At 40.3% G+C, this 13,867-nt stretch overlaps 6 non-coding genes across 6 annotated transcripts; 3 read left to right on the top strand and 3 right to left on the bottom strand.

Moving 5' to 3' along the window:
• The first annotated feature begins 4,258 nt into the window (after positions 1-4,258).
• Trnal-caa (transfer RNA leucine (anticodon CAA)) lies at positions 4,259-4,365 on the top strand. Its single transcript has 2 exons — positions 4,259-4,296; positions 4,320-4,365. It is a non-coding gene; the product is annotated as a tRNA-Leu (tRNA).
• A 404-nt stretch (positions 4,366-4,769) lies between these two features.
• Positions 4,770-4,841, bottom strand: Trnaq-cug (transfer RNA glutamine (anticodon CUG)). Its single transcript has one exon. It is a non-coding gene; the product is annotated as a tRNA-Gln (tRNA).
• Positions 4,842-6,486: 1,645 nt separating this feature from the next.
• On the bottom strand, positions 6,487-6,568 carry Trnal-aag (transfer RNA leucine (anticodon AAG)). The gene has a single exon. It is a non-coding gene; the product is annotated as a tRNA-Leu (tRNA).
• A 599-nt stretch (positions 6,569-7,167) lies between these two features.
• On the top strand, positions 7,168-7,240 carry Trnam-cau (transfer RNA methionine (anticodon CAU)). Its single transcript has one exon. It is a non-coding gene; the product is annotated as a tRNA-Met (tRNA).
• Positions 7,241-9,309: 2,069 nt separating this feature from the next.
• Positions 9,310-9,382, top strand: Trnak-uuu (transfer RNA lysine (anticodon UUU)). Its single transcript has one exon. It is a non-coding gene; the product is annotated as a tRNA-Lys (tRNA).
• A 2,215-nt stretch (positions 9,383-11,597) lies between these two features.
• On the bottom strand, positions 11,598-11,670 carry Trnam-cau (transfer RNA methionine (anticodon CAU)). Its single transcript has one exon. It is a non-coding gene; the product is annotated as a tRNA-Met (tRNA).
• Between the last annotated feature and the right edge of the window lie 2,197 nt (positions 11,671-13,867).

The raw sequence follows: 13,867 nt of genomic DNA, 5'->3' as shown, positions 1-13,867 counted from the left end.
TTTTTTTTTTTGCATTTTTTTATTGTAATTAGTAAAACGGTTACATGATATTTGCCAGATAGAAGGTGCATTAATTCACATACATTGATACCCTTTCACATGTCTTGGTACCCATTTCCCTCCCCCTCACACTGGATACTTTCTATAACTCCCTTCTCTCTCAAATCATTACTGTCTTCCAGACTCTAAATTTAATGGAATGCTATATCACTCAAGTTACCTGTCCATTTTTTTTTGCCAGTCCTGGGGCTTGAACTCAGGGCCTGAGCACTGTCCTTGGGTTTTTTCCTCAAAGCTAGCACTCTGCCACTTGAACCACAGCACCATTTCTGGCTTTTTCTATGTCTATGGTACGGAGAAATCGAACCCTCGTCTTCATGCATGCTAGGAAAGTACTCTACCACTAGGCCAAACTCCCATTCCCCCTCCCCCCATTTAAATTTGTGATACTACACCCATACCTAAAACTGCTGCAACAACATGACAGTTTACAAGTGGTATTTTGTGTGTGTGTGTGTGTGTGTGTGTGTGTGTGTGTGAATTAGTGGTCAAATGAACACAATCATTCTCCTTAGTTCTCTGTAGTATTTTTCTGTAATCCAGGCAGATAATCATCCTTAAAAAGCTACAGTGCTGCTTTTATTCTGTCATGTTTTGCTCACAAATCTTCAAAATTTCTCTTTTGCCTCCAGGACATTGTCTATCCTCTTTAATATACAGGCCTGATAAAGTCAAATGCAATTTTTATTACCAGAATGTTTTGTTTTGAAATAAATTACTATTTGCCATCTTTACCCAGCTTACTATCCCTGTGTGAAACAGTGTCTTCGATTTGTACTGGCCAAATCCAGTGAACCCCTAGTACTGAAAAGCATACGCACAATCCTGGAAGTTATAGGGACAGGTAATTATTTTTCTGAGTAGAACTCCAGTTGCTGGAAAACAAAAATTAGAAATGACAAGTGGGCCTACACCAAATTAAAAAGTTTCTACACAACAAAAGAAACAATTACAAGTACCAAGAGACAACCTACATCTGAGAGAAAATCTTGGGCAGCTATTTAATAGGTAAAGGTTAATATCCAAAATACACAAAGAGGAAAAAAAAACCTGAATAAAAAAAAGAACAAATGATCCAATTAATGAATGTGCAAGAAAATTAACAAGCAGTTCTCAGAAAGATAAATGGCTAATAAATACATGAAGCGTTCACCATCCTTAACTATAGAGAAGATGCATGTCAATACTACATGAAAATTCTCTTACCCCAGTAAGAATGTCATACATCAAAAAAAACAACAAATGCTGGCACAGATGTGGAGTTGAAAATAAGGAGGGCAGGAAGATGGGTGGAAGGAAACCTTATACACTACTGGTGAAGATATAAACTACTACATCCACTATAGAAATCAGTGTAGAAGTTCCTCAAATAACTTAGAGCCTACTGTAATACATTGCTATATTACCATCCTTGGGGATATATCTAAAGGAATGTAAATTACTATGTAAGAAAGACAACTTGAAAACTCATTTTTATGGAGTAAAGTTTATAATAACAAACTAGGGAATCAGTCAAGGTGTCCAATAATAGATGAACAAATAAAGGGGATGTGGTGTATATGTATCATGGGATATTCCACAGTCATAAAGAAAATGAAATGTTATTTTCAGGAAAATGGGGGAAATTGGAGAACAACATGTTGACCAAGATAAGCCAAGTTCAAATGCCAAATAAATGTTTTGATTTATATAAGAAACCTAGAACTAAAAGACATGCATATTTATGGAAAGGTTACATATAGTTAGATAGATAAATATACATGAAATGAGGCTAGACCTGAAAGATATATCTATGGACATGTACATATGTGTCTGTGTGCCTATATACATACACACATGTAAAACATAATTCTAACTACTGGACTATGTAAAAGAATTAGAAGGAAAGAGGGAAAATGAAAGATGGAAGGTAAATAAATTTGAAATATAATGCAGATAGCCGGGCTTGGTGGCTCATGTCTGTAATCCTAATTTCTCAGGAGGCTGAGATCTGAGGATCAAGGTTCAAAGTCAGACCGGGCACAAAAGGACCTAAGACTCTTATATCCAATTAACCTCTAGAAAATGGGAAGGGGGATTTGGCTCAAGGGTAAGGCATAGCCTTGAGCTGAGGAGCTCAGGGACAGTGCCCAGCCTGAGTTCAAGCCCCATGACCTACAAACAAAATAAAACAAAACAAACAATATATACATATATATATATTACAGCTATGTAAACTATGTAGAAAGATGGCATAAAGATAATCAGTGAAAGCTGTTGATCAATAGAGCATTGGGAGGGTGGGGGAAAATAAATTGAGAGATAGGCTTATTGAAGAACACATATGCACATGTGAAATACCATAGTGAAATCCCCTGGTGCAATTAATACACCTAAAAAATATAACAATGAAACAGACTGGGATGCAGAAAGTGGGCACCAGTGGGAGGGAGGAGAGCTAACAAAGAAAGTGAGTAAGGAGGAAGATAGTCAAAGTAGTTTAATTTCACGTGTGAAAATAGCACAATGAAACCTGTCAAAATTGTGTATGTGTGTGTGCTAATCCTGGGGCTTGAGCTCAGGGCCTGGGTGCTGAACTCCTTTTGCTCAGTCTCCTGCATAGCTAGAATTACAGGTGGAAGCCACTAGAGCCTATTTTGAAATTGTTTTAAGGAGGAGTGGGGTAGGGAGAGTGAGATGAAATTGACTGAGATGCATGCGTAGAAATGTCACAGTGAAATTCCCCTTGTAGGAATAGTGTATGCTAATTAAAAAAATGAAATCCAGGAAATCTTTTTCAGTCTTGATCTCATGAGACCCCATGAGGGCTAAGGTATTTTTTGCTTTCAACTCTTTTATCTGCCCATTGCCAACAAATACGTTCCAGAATTAATCTGGGGAAATAGAGAAAACACAAAGCTGCAATACTTGAAGTAAAAACAAGCTGACAGATACATGGAACAGGATAAGAAATGGAAAAAAACAGATTACAACATCAGTAAGAATTTGGAATAAAATAAGGAGCACTTGCAAACTGATTCTGTACTTGAAGGAAATGAGACTATGAATCTTAGCGGGGGGAAGTCCTATCTCATTTTTTATACCAAAACATATTATCAATCAATGAAAGATTTAATTTCAAAGTATCCAACACTGAGCTTTACAGGCTCATGTCTATAATCCTAGGTACTTGGGAGGTAAGGATAGAAGAATCCCAATCAAAGACTCAATAAGAGCCCAAATATGAGACCATGAAAACTGAGCCAAAAAGGGTTCAAGTGGTAAACAAGGTCTTGAATTCATAGACCCAATACAGCTGGCATTGTTGGCTCATGACCTGTAACTCTAGCTACTTGGGAGGCAGAGATTATGAGCATTTCAGCTTAGCCTAGGCAAAAAAAGTTTGTGAGATCCCCCATCTAATAGAAAAAGTTGCTGAACTGCTGCAGGTGGCATTAGTCTGTCATCCCAGCTGCTATGGGAAACACGCAAATAGGAGGGTTGATATCCAGGCTGGCCTGGAGGAAAAACTGAGATCCAATCTCAAAAATGGCCAGAACAAACAGGGCTGGATTGGTGACTTAAAACAACAACAATAAATCCAAAGCCACAGAACCACAAAGATTGGGGGGAGGGGAAGATGAAATTACCTAGAAGGTCTTCCTAAATATGACTCCCAAAGCCAGAAGCCAGAAATAGGTCAAGTAAGATTTTATACAATTAAAAATCAAATGACGTCTCTGGAAAAATACTTCAACACAGGTAAATAATAAAGCAAATCTAAGGGGATATATATATGCACATACACATATTAGTAAATAAGGATAAAGGGGTGAATTTATTTCAGAGAAAATACTCTCACAACAAAAGTAAAAAGTGAAAGAGAAAAAAAATGAGGAGCTGGTGCAAGAGAAAAGGACAAAGGATCAATAAACATGCAAATAGAAGCACTGCTCTACATCCAGGAAAGGGTTAAAAAGGAAGGGAGCAGCGAGAAAGTATTTAATTCAAGCCTGGATTCCAAGGAGATTCCCCTCGAATTGTACAATTACAACATCATTCCTGACTTGACAGAGGGAAAGGAACGTGTTTTGTTCACTTACTGAGATGGCTATGTCCTACTCTTCAAAGAAACTCAACTGAAAGGACAGAGTACCCAAGTCAGTGAGCCGCCCAGGGACCCGGAGAATCGATGCACTGGAGGACACGCCGCCCGAGTGTCAGGATGGCCGAGTGGTCTAAGGCGCCAGACTCAAGCTTCGCTTCCTCCTGGTTGAGGATTCTGGTCTCCGAATGGAGGCGTGGGTTCGAATCCCACTTCTGACACATCATTTTGCCTTTCGCCCGTTCTTCAATCACCTTTTACTTTCAGCACTCCCGCCCCCCTTTCAAGTCGGTTCTTTGTTTTGGTGACTTTTCCAACCTTTCCTTTTCGATCTAAACGAAAACGAATGAGATCTGTCCCGTTCGTTTGTCTTGAATTTGTTTCATAACCGTGCAGGTCGTTTCGCTCGGCACTGGGGCTCGATTGTGATTAACAGGCAGGTTTATGGGAAGGAACCGAGGCATGTACTCCCCACTACAGTCTGGTAGTCCTGTAGGCAACTTGTCCTTTTCTCGTGGCTAAAGGCAACCAAAAAGAAGAGTGCAAAGGAATTCAAAGGCGTTCGTTTTCACGGTGGGAGACTGGAAGGAACTAGGAAAATGGAAGTGGAGAAACTCAATAGGAAAGGTTCCACCGAGATTTGAACTCGGATCGCTGGATTCAGAGTCCAGAGTGCTAACCATTACACCATGGAACCCTTCTTAAGGTAAGGGACACACACTGTCCATCTCAGATTTCTTTATTTGTGTTCTTTGAACGTGAGATGCATAGAACATAATGAAAGATTAAGCACCTCTTTAAAGACAGTTCTATCAATGCTTCTTAACTGACTTAATCCCCTCCCCCCCACCACACAGGAGTATTTCTCCCAAATAGAAAACACTTGTGCTTGGTGTTCATGCAATAGAAATGGCAAATGCAGAGGTGAGAAGGGAAGCAGTTAAGAGTCCTATTATTTCCAGCTACCCAGGTTTCTTTCCCTCCATCTCTGGGGCAGGTTAGCATCTGATCTGTTTGCACCAGGGGGTTTTGATTTGCCTTCATTTCTATCTCCCCAAAAGGCAAACTGGGTTTTAGTTAAAAAGAAGCAAACCAATCTATAATGCCTCCTCCCTCCTGCTTCCTTTATTCATTCTACTGTATCTGCAGAAGATTCTGGAGCAACCTGTGAACACCTTGGTCTTGCAGTCCTGAGCTGGAACTTTTTTTTCCATATTTTTTATTTGTAATTAATATAAGAGTTACATTATATTCACCAGATAGAAGGTGCATTACTTCACATATATTGATACCCTTTCTCATGCCTTGGTCCCCATTTCCCTCCCCCCACTGAGCTGAACTCTTAAAAACCTGTCCTCCATTTCAAAATGTCTTAAATGTAAGTCTAATACCAAAGTCTCATGATTCAGCTGAAGCTCAATCAGTGCTTGTTGTATGAACACAGATGTGAAAGGGTGCGTGAATGACAATCAAGTGAATGAATGAACAAACAAATGAATGAATGTTTAAGGTAGCCCAGCTCTAGACTTCTTGGAGGTTGTGTAAGTCTTGTCTTCTCCTAGGCCTGGAGGCAGGTGTCCTCCGTTTCCTCTTTCCTTACTGCATCCTTGATGCCTAGCTGTAATCTAGAGTTTGTAGAAGCAAGACTCAAAGGAATCTTCCAGGAGAAAGCCATCTGTAAGCTGGAACCTAGAGAATTCAAAGCCAAGCAAGGGGAGGGAAATGGTAGAATACTCCCAGGAAGTCAGAGATGCTTGCCAGGAGAGACCCCAAGATCTCCAGCTGGTAGGATGGAAGGAACCTTAATCACTTGTGGCTAAGTATTCCACAGACTCTCTAACAGCCATGCTACATATATTTCCACATATTTAGGGTTCCTAATGTGAAATGATGTCTGTGGAGATAAAGGAGGATTTCATCCCTTCGTGGTGTAGGATGGACCTGTTTCCAACTGTAAACAGATTCAAGGAGACTCATGGCCATACATTTGCCTTCTTTTGTTGAATAATATAATTTAAAAAAACTGGTATCTGTACTCCTAAATAAATATATAATGTACCAAATTATGTTTTTTTATTAATGAATTGATTTCACCATTATACATTGAATACTTTCAAATGGCGGCAATACAATGGTGAATAAGGGAGCAAATATCATACATATGAGGTGCATATTGACTATTTATTAATTGAAATAATGAACTGCAGCACGTTATGGGTTGGACGCTATTTTGAAGAAGTACATGTTATTTCTGGCCAGGGAAAAATAGATAAGAAAGAAAGGAACTGAAGAATTGAAGGGCGGTGAGACGTGACCATTTCGACCATTAAAACAGTGCAAGTTGGCAGCGGTGGGATTCGAACCCACGCCCCCGAAGAGACTGGAGCCTTAATCCAGCGCCTTAGACCGCTCGGCCACGCTACCACGCATGTACTCCCGTTTTCTCAGCACTTCCCCAAAGGAGATCTCAAGGCTTTGGGTGGCTTACTGTCCCGCCACGCCTCGCCTCGCCCTGGGCTCTGTTCCCTCCAGCATTCTCTGGGGCTCCCGAACACACCCCAAGTTCTTCCCCATAACCCCCATACTTGGTGGTTCTCACAGCTCCCAGGTAGTCTGACACCGAAGAGAAGTCTGCAGGGAGCGCAGGAGGAGACTGGTCAGTGCGCAGGCACAGAATGAAGGAGTGATACCGAGGAACTGATTTCAGGGGCGTCCAGCGTGCCACACCCTCCTCAGGAGCCAACGCCCAGGGGCGCAGTTCTTAACATCCAAGCCTTCTGTGCCTTGCAGGCAGGCAGACAGCGCAGCTTGTCACGAAGCCCTGGTTTTTAGAAGAGGGAAAAGCTGCCGACCAGGGCCGGGCCCGGGACGTCTGCAGAGTCCCCACTCATGGTCCGCCCTTGATCAAGTGTTGGCCCTCGCTTTGTCCCCCTGATTTTGAAAACCTATGACCGAAAGAGATTGACGAGCCACTCTTTGGTGCAAATGTTAGTAGGCGATTTGTCGACGGGCGTCGCCCAGTTGCCTCCTTAGCGCAGTAGGCAGCGCGTCAGTCTCATAATCTGAAGGTCCTGAGTTCGAACCTCAGAGGGGGCAGTGTTGTTTTCTTACTCATCCCAGGAATGGGGCAAACCCTCACCTTTTCTTTCTGTGCTGGGTCTTTTGTCCTGTATGAAAACGTGTCGAACATAATTACTTTGTTGTTGATAGGTTGCTTCCTTTCACCATTCTCCTTGGTTTTTTGTTTGATCACTAGGGACTTGTTTACCTAGTATCATCTCTGGTTACCATAAATGCCCTGTATTTTCTAAAGACCTCTCATCTAAAGTGTACTTTCTGAGCTCCCCTATCCCCTTCACTTTTCCCCTATAAATAGTGTATTTATTTGGGAAATAAGTACTGAAAAAAATCTCCTTCTCTCTTGGTCTCCAGGGGTGTTCTGGGCGAAAGCACTCCAGTTTCTTTTTCCATATTCCGTGGTCTCGCTGCACTGCAAGCTAATTGCTTCAAAGTCACTAGGCCACGTCTGGCGAGACCTTACTGTGCAGTGATTTACTTCATATTTTCACATAATCTCTTACCTAATCCTGACCCATTCATTGCATGACACCAGTATAATCTTTTTAAGTACATCATTCAGATTATGTTGTCCCTTCCTGCATTAAAATTCCCAGGGGCTTCATCCTCCTTGAAGGATCCCATCTGGACTTCAGTTCTAACCCTAGGGTTTGTCAGTGAGGCTTAGTCCTGATTTTCCGTCCACCTCACCTTTCACCTCCATCCTCACATTCTCCCAAGCTTCCTGCCACACAAACACTTCAGTTCTTTCTGTTCTCTGCCCTTGGAGCCTCCCAGAATACTGCAACCAAAATTATGCCCAACTAATTACTTCATATGTTTTCAGGTCTCAGTTTAAATATGACTTCTTGAGAAAAGACTGTTCAAGTCTCTGGAAAGAATTTATCTCACTTTATAATAGTTTCTTGAAAATGTTTTCCTTAAAACTAGTTCCCCCCCCCCCCCCAGTGCTGGGGATTTCTGGGGCTTGGCATATGCCAGAGAAATGCTTCACTACTGAGTAAGCCAGACCTCTCAACTCTGGTTTCAAATAGTGGTATATTATTCTATTCTATTCTATTGTAGTATTTAATTTGGAAACCCAAGTCATAAGATTGTTTATAACGTGTTGGTTTCTTCCAATATCTTGTAACCTGAATTTTCACACTGCTTTTATCCTAGTGGCATTTTAAACAATGTTGGTGTAATTTGCATCAAAAATTGTAAACTCACCAAGGGTAGAGATGGAATTTCTTCCCTCTTGCAAACCCAGGGCAGAACAGAGCAAAGAGCCAGGTCAAAAAAAAATTCTCAAAATCCCTTGTGTGCTCTTTTGTGTTAGGTGTTCTAAAGGTTTCTAGAGTCTAGAGATATATGACCTGTGAGGACGGAAGGAAAGATTGATCAGGTAATCAATCTAACCTTTCTGGTTCAATTCTGCTTTTAGATATTGGTTTATGGTATATTATACACAACAGGAGTTTTTTCCATGATTGATGGTGGGGCAGAAACAGTTGAGGGCCATATTTAAAAGGAGGCAGATTTACAGTAGAACAAAACCTAGATACATAAGGCCATATAGTATGACGCTAAATGAAAGGACCTCCAGTATATAGAAACAAAAGTGAGTGTTGTCCTTAGTGTACTATGTCATCTCTCATCTCTTTTGCTGTCCCTTGGTTATCTCATATTATTACAGTATGTCACCTGGTTATCTGATATATTGTATATATGCATATTTGGTTATTTGAAGTCAGAGAGGGAAGGGAAGAAAACAACAAGATGAGGGGCGGGGGTGGGGGAGGGAAATGGGGACCAAGACATGTGAAAAGGTATCAATGTTTGTGAAGTAATGCACCTTCTATCTGGTGACTATATAATGTAACCCTTCTATTAATTACAATAAAAAATATATGGGAAAAAAGGAGGCAGATGAAGAATTAAAAAGAAAAGAGAAAAAGTAGGGAGAAAGTAAAAAGGGAGGAAGGGAGGGAGAGAGGGAGGAAGGAAAGAAGGGAGGAAGAAAGATAAAGAGCTGTGGAAAATACCAGAACATCTTAAGAACTTGTCTCCACACTAGATTTGATGAGGCACACCTACCTCCAAGAGCCCGGATAGCTCAGTCGGTAGAGCATCAGACTTTTAATCTGAGGGTCCAGGGTTCAAGTCCCTGTTCGGGCGCTAGACTTTTTTTTTTTAAGGTACTTATTCCTGACTTAACCTTTCAGAAAATAGAAATTTGGAATATGTAATGTAGACTAGACAGGTTAAAATAGGTGGTCAGAAACAGCAGGAGAAAATCAAACAAAACTTTAAAAAACAACAACAACAAAACATCTCCCAAGCCATACTCTCATTAATCAAACTATGATATTTTACTTAAAATGCCATACAGCTTTTAATGCGTGAGTAAAAGAAAACTTGTAAAAGAAAACTAACCTGAAAGAGTACATTGTATTAACCTAATTTAGCTGAAAAACAAGTGCACAAATAAGTAAATGGATAGATAGATGGATGGATAAATAGATAGATGGATCAGTAGATGGATGGATAGATAGATAGATAGATAGATAGATAGATAGATAGATAGATAGATAGATGGAGCAAGACAGAGAGAACGTACTATAGCCTCCTTGTAAGGATGGATTTGACCATATGTAGAAATACCTTAAAAGTGAGATAGAAGTTGCTTACTCAAGAGCTGATTGGTAAATGAGTTGAAGAGTTTCTGGCCACCCAAATACAATAAAGTAACAAAGATAAGTATTAAATACAAAGAATAATTTTCATTTGACCACTGAACACTACCCTTGTTTAGGGAAATAGCATGCTGTCACTGAAGTTTTATGTTTCCATCAGAAGCAGCCATAAGACAACCATCTTCATATTTGCCTGGCTTGACAGTATAGCCACCTCTGCTGCCTAGTAACAGAGGCATTTACCAGCTTCCTGTTGTTATTTGCTTTACATTCCAAGTTCACATTCTGACTTGAAATACATACCTCTGACATTTGCTTATTGGAAATCAATCCTGAATTGCTGGAAGAAACAAAAACAAAAACATAAACCTCTTGAATGGATTTTAAAAGGAGGGGAAGAGATGTTGAATTATCTTAAAATGTTCCTTGTTGCATGCTTCCTCCAGTTCTCACCAACATAACTGCTGGGAGTGCTGGCTTAGGCCTAAATACCGACTTCCCCCTTTCTCCCCATTCATTTCACCCAGTTCTAGAGGCTAGTAGTGAGAAATCAAGACATTGGCAGGGCTGATTTCTCTGAGGATTCTTGTTTTTTGACTGTCACATGGCTCTTGATCTTCATTGGGGGATAATCTAAAGCCAGCCTCTGCTAGTCTTCAGAGACTGATGGGAATTCTCTGTGCCATGGTTCTTTTTGTAAGGATGACAGTCACTGTATAGGAGACCTGTCCTATTCCAAAACAACCTCATTTTATCTTATCTACTCATCTCTGCAGAGATATCATTCCAATCAACTCCCATCTTGAGGTTTCAGGAACAGATTTTTTTTTTTTAAATCTGTTTAACCAGTAGGGAGAGATCAGAATGTGTAAGGAGACTGTGACAAGAAAATTTCACACATGTATGAAAGTAAAAAAAAAAAAAGTGAGAGAAAATTGAATAATAAGTTTTCCTTTGTAGACAAATAGACATCTATCTTTTCATTAAAGTTGCGTAGTAGCATGCTGTTATCCTTCAAAAAAATAAATCAAAGTCAAAGGAGTTGGACAAAATGACTTTTTTACTAAGAAATATGGATACTGGATGGAAGTAACACCATCTTGTCCTTATTGCCATTCTGGCATCTTAATAGATGTTGGGGAAAATTTCTTCCTCTTCCAAGAACTCTAGAGTAAGTGATATAGAACTTTTTTTGATCTGCAGCTTTGTTGTGGGTTGGTAAGAGATATAGAGGTGATATTCTTTAAATTGCAGACGTGACATGAGTGGTTAAGCTCCAGGAAGAGCTTTGCTTCCCTTGATTATCTTCTATTGCTCCCCCTAGATGGCTTGCTTCAATAAAACAAGGTTTGCTAGTCTCCATACTATGGAACATCTGCCTTTTATGGGACATCTCTCTGCCTTGATGTATTTGATGTTGTTGTTTGTTGCCTTTATAAGTTTTGTCATAACTGCGTTTGTTTTCGGGACAGGAGTCCGCCCCGCAGTAGCTACCTTTCTAATAAAGACCCCAGACTGGACCACTCAAAGTACGGCCTTTCTGCATCTTGCCGATAAGTTCCCAATAATACACCATGAATCAAGGAGAAGAAATATTGTAGCGCAGGAATAAGGAAGAAAGTTCACAGACTATTTTAGTATTGGGTTATATTAATTCAAGTTTAAAGTAATATCAGTCGTAGGGGATAAAACTGAACTGCCCCCTCTGAGGTTCGAACTCAGGACCTTCAGATTATGAGACTGACGCGCTGCCTACTGCGCTAAGGAGGCAGATGTCAAGGTAGTCTCACTAAATATTTTTAACACTGAATTTTACTTTGCATAAAGTTCATTGTTATTTTTGTAAACTATCTTCCTCTTCCATTTTTCCAACCAAGTATTTTTCTGGAATATTTTAGGGGCTAAACAGCTTCACTAACCTCATGAAGCTGGGGGCGTGGTGGGGGACAACCCACAGTCACTATTGAGCCTCTTTTTGCCCCAGTCATGTCTGAACTGAAGACTTCCCTTCCCCCACTCCTCACCCCATAATTTTGACTTTGATAGCATTGGATTGGTCCATTATCCCTCTTCCCTTCCCCCACCTTTCAAGATCCTTCCCATCTGGAAACATTCAAGCCTTTGCTCTTAAACAACAAAAGCTTTCTCCTTCCATTCCCAAGGACGGATGATCTCATTTGCTTTCTTCCTTGTCAAGTGAATTAGAAAAGGCCTTCCCAAGTCCCACAGGATTTTCAACTCCCTACTTACTGTCTTTCTTGATCATTCCACTATTCATGGGCAGTCCAAAAGAGTCTCTGCCACCGATGGGACGTCTTAGTTTATAGGTAAAACATCAGGGATGTGAAGTCTTTGCTATTCTGTGAGACTAGAGATAATGGAAACAGAAAAGGGTAAGCCATCATTAACCCATTCATTCATATATACAGATATATGCATATATATATTCTGGCTTAGCATTCAAATTTCCAGCTTCTTAGAGATTATTTCCTGGGATTTGAAGTCTGGGAAACTTTGACACCATTTACTGCTCTTTGTATGCCTGGCTGATTGTATCAGAGGATCTGGTTTTCTACAAAATAGCCAGTGATGTCTCAACTGAGCATAGGAAAAAAAAATTAAAGGAAATGTTCTCTCTTTTGTAAAAAAAAAAAATGGCCTTGAATATGAGCTTCTTGGTTTGTATGAACATACAATGACACCATGGGAATCATAGGATAAATCCTTTAAAAAATATATATGTTGGCTAAACCCAATTAGTTCTGGCCCACCTGCTTGCATATTGGACAGTGCAAATATAAATTGTGGCACATTCCTTTAGATCTTGCCTGCTAAGTGGTCCTTTTACATCACAGTGCTACACAGGATTTTGATTTGCTTCAGAAGGATAGTGAGGACTTTCTGGGCTTAGCAAACTTTAGCTTTTAGATTCCTCAAAATGTGTAGAAAAATTGAGTGAGATGTTTCACTGTGGAAACTGAAGGAGAAAGACCTCAAGATGCCTATCATTTTGTCAACCATAGCAAAGATGGTCTGAAGGAAAGCCTGATTGGGGGGAAAATCATATCTCCAAAGTATGAGACCAGGGAGATGTCCTTTTCAGATTTATAAATATTTTGAGAGAGAGGATGTAGAACTTTAATAAAATTGAAACAAATACTTCTCCGTGTTGTCAAAGAAAAAAAAATCATCCAAGATGGTTCAAAATTTAAACAGGCCTTTATTGACCATTCAAGAATTGGTATTGCCTCCCCAGATGATACCAAAACTATATCCCAGGACAGAGAGCAACATGTGATTTGATAGCACTAAATGTGGTAAATACCTGCTTGAGGAGTTACATGGAATTATATTCATTTACACGGTGACTATGTGTTGGCATTCTCTGCATTTGTCTTTCTTGCAGTAGTATGTGTTTAAGAACTCATATCATGTCTGGCTCGGTGGCTCATGCCAGTAATCCTAATTACTCAGGAGGCTGAGATTTTAGGATCGCAGTTCAAAGCCAGCCTGGGGACTAAAGTCTTAGACTTTTATCTCCAATCAACCACCAGAGAACCGGAAGTGCCGCTGTGGCTCAGGAGGTAGGGCGGTAGCCTTGAACTGAAGAGCTCAGGGACAATGCCTAGGCCCAGAGTTCATGGGCCATGACCAATTAAAAACAAAACAAAAAACAAACCCTCATGTAATGAAATAATGTGAGAAAGAAAAGAAAACGAGGGGAAGGAAGAAGAGAGGAAAGGAGGAGGAGAGGGAAAAGAGAGAGGGAGAAAGGGTTAATTTCTAGCACTCCTACAGGCATTTATTTTAGCAAAGATCCCCAGATGATTTCTTTTACAGACTTCAGTCTTTCCTAAATTACAGCTCCTTCCTTTTTCCCTTTTCTCTCTCCCTGTGTCTCTGTCTTTCTCTGTGTGTGTGTCTGCCTCTCCTTCTCTGTGTCTCTCTGTGAGTCTGTATGTGTGTG

The sequence above is a fragment of the Megascapheus bottae genome, chromosome 22 (genome assembly GCF_031878675.1).
Source record: "Megascapheus bottae isolate mThoBot1 chromosome 22, mThoBot2.hap1, whole genome shotgun sequence".
Classification (NCBI taxonomy): domain Eukaryota; kingdom Metazoa; phylum Chordata; class Mammalia; order Rodentia; family Geomyidae; genus Megascapheus; species Megascapheus bottae.
Note: the sequence above shows the minus strand (reverse complement) of the source record. Positions and strands in the feature narration are given on the sequence as shown.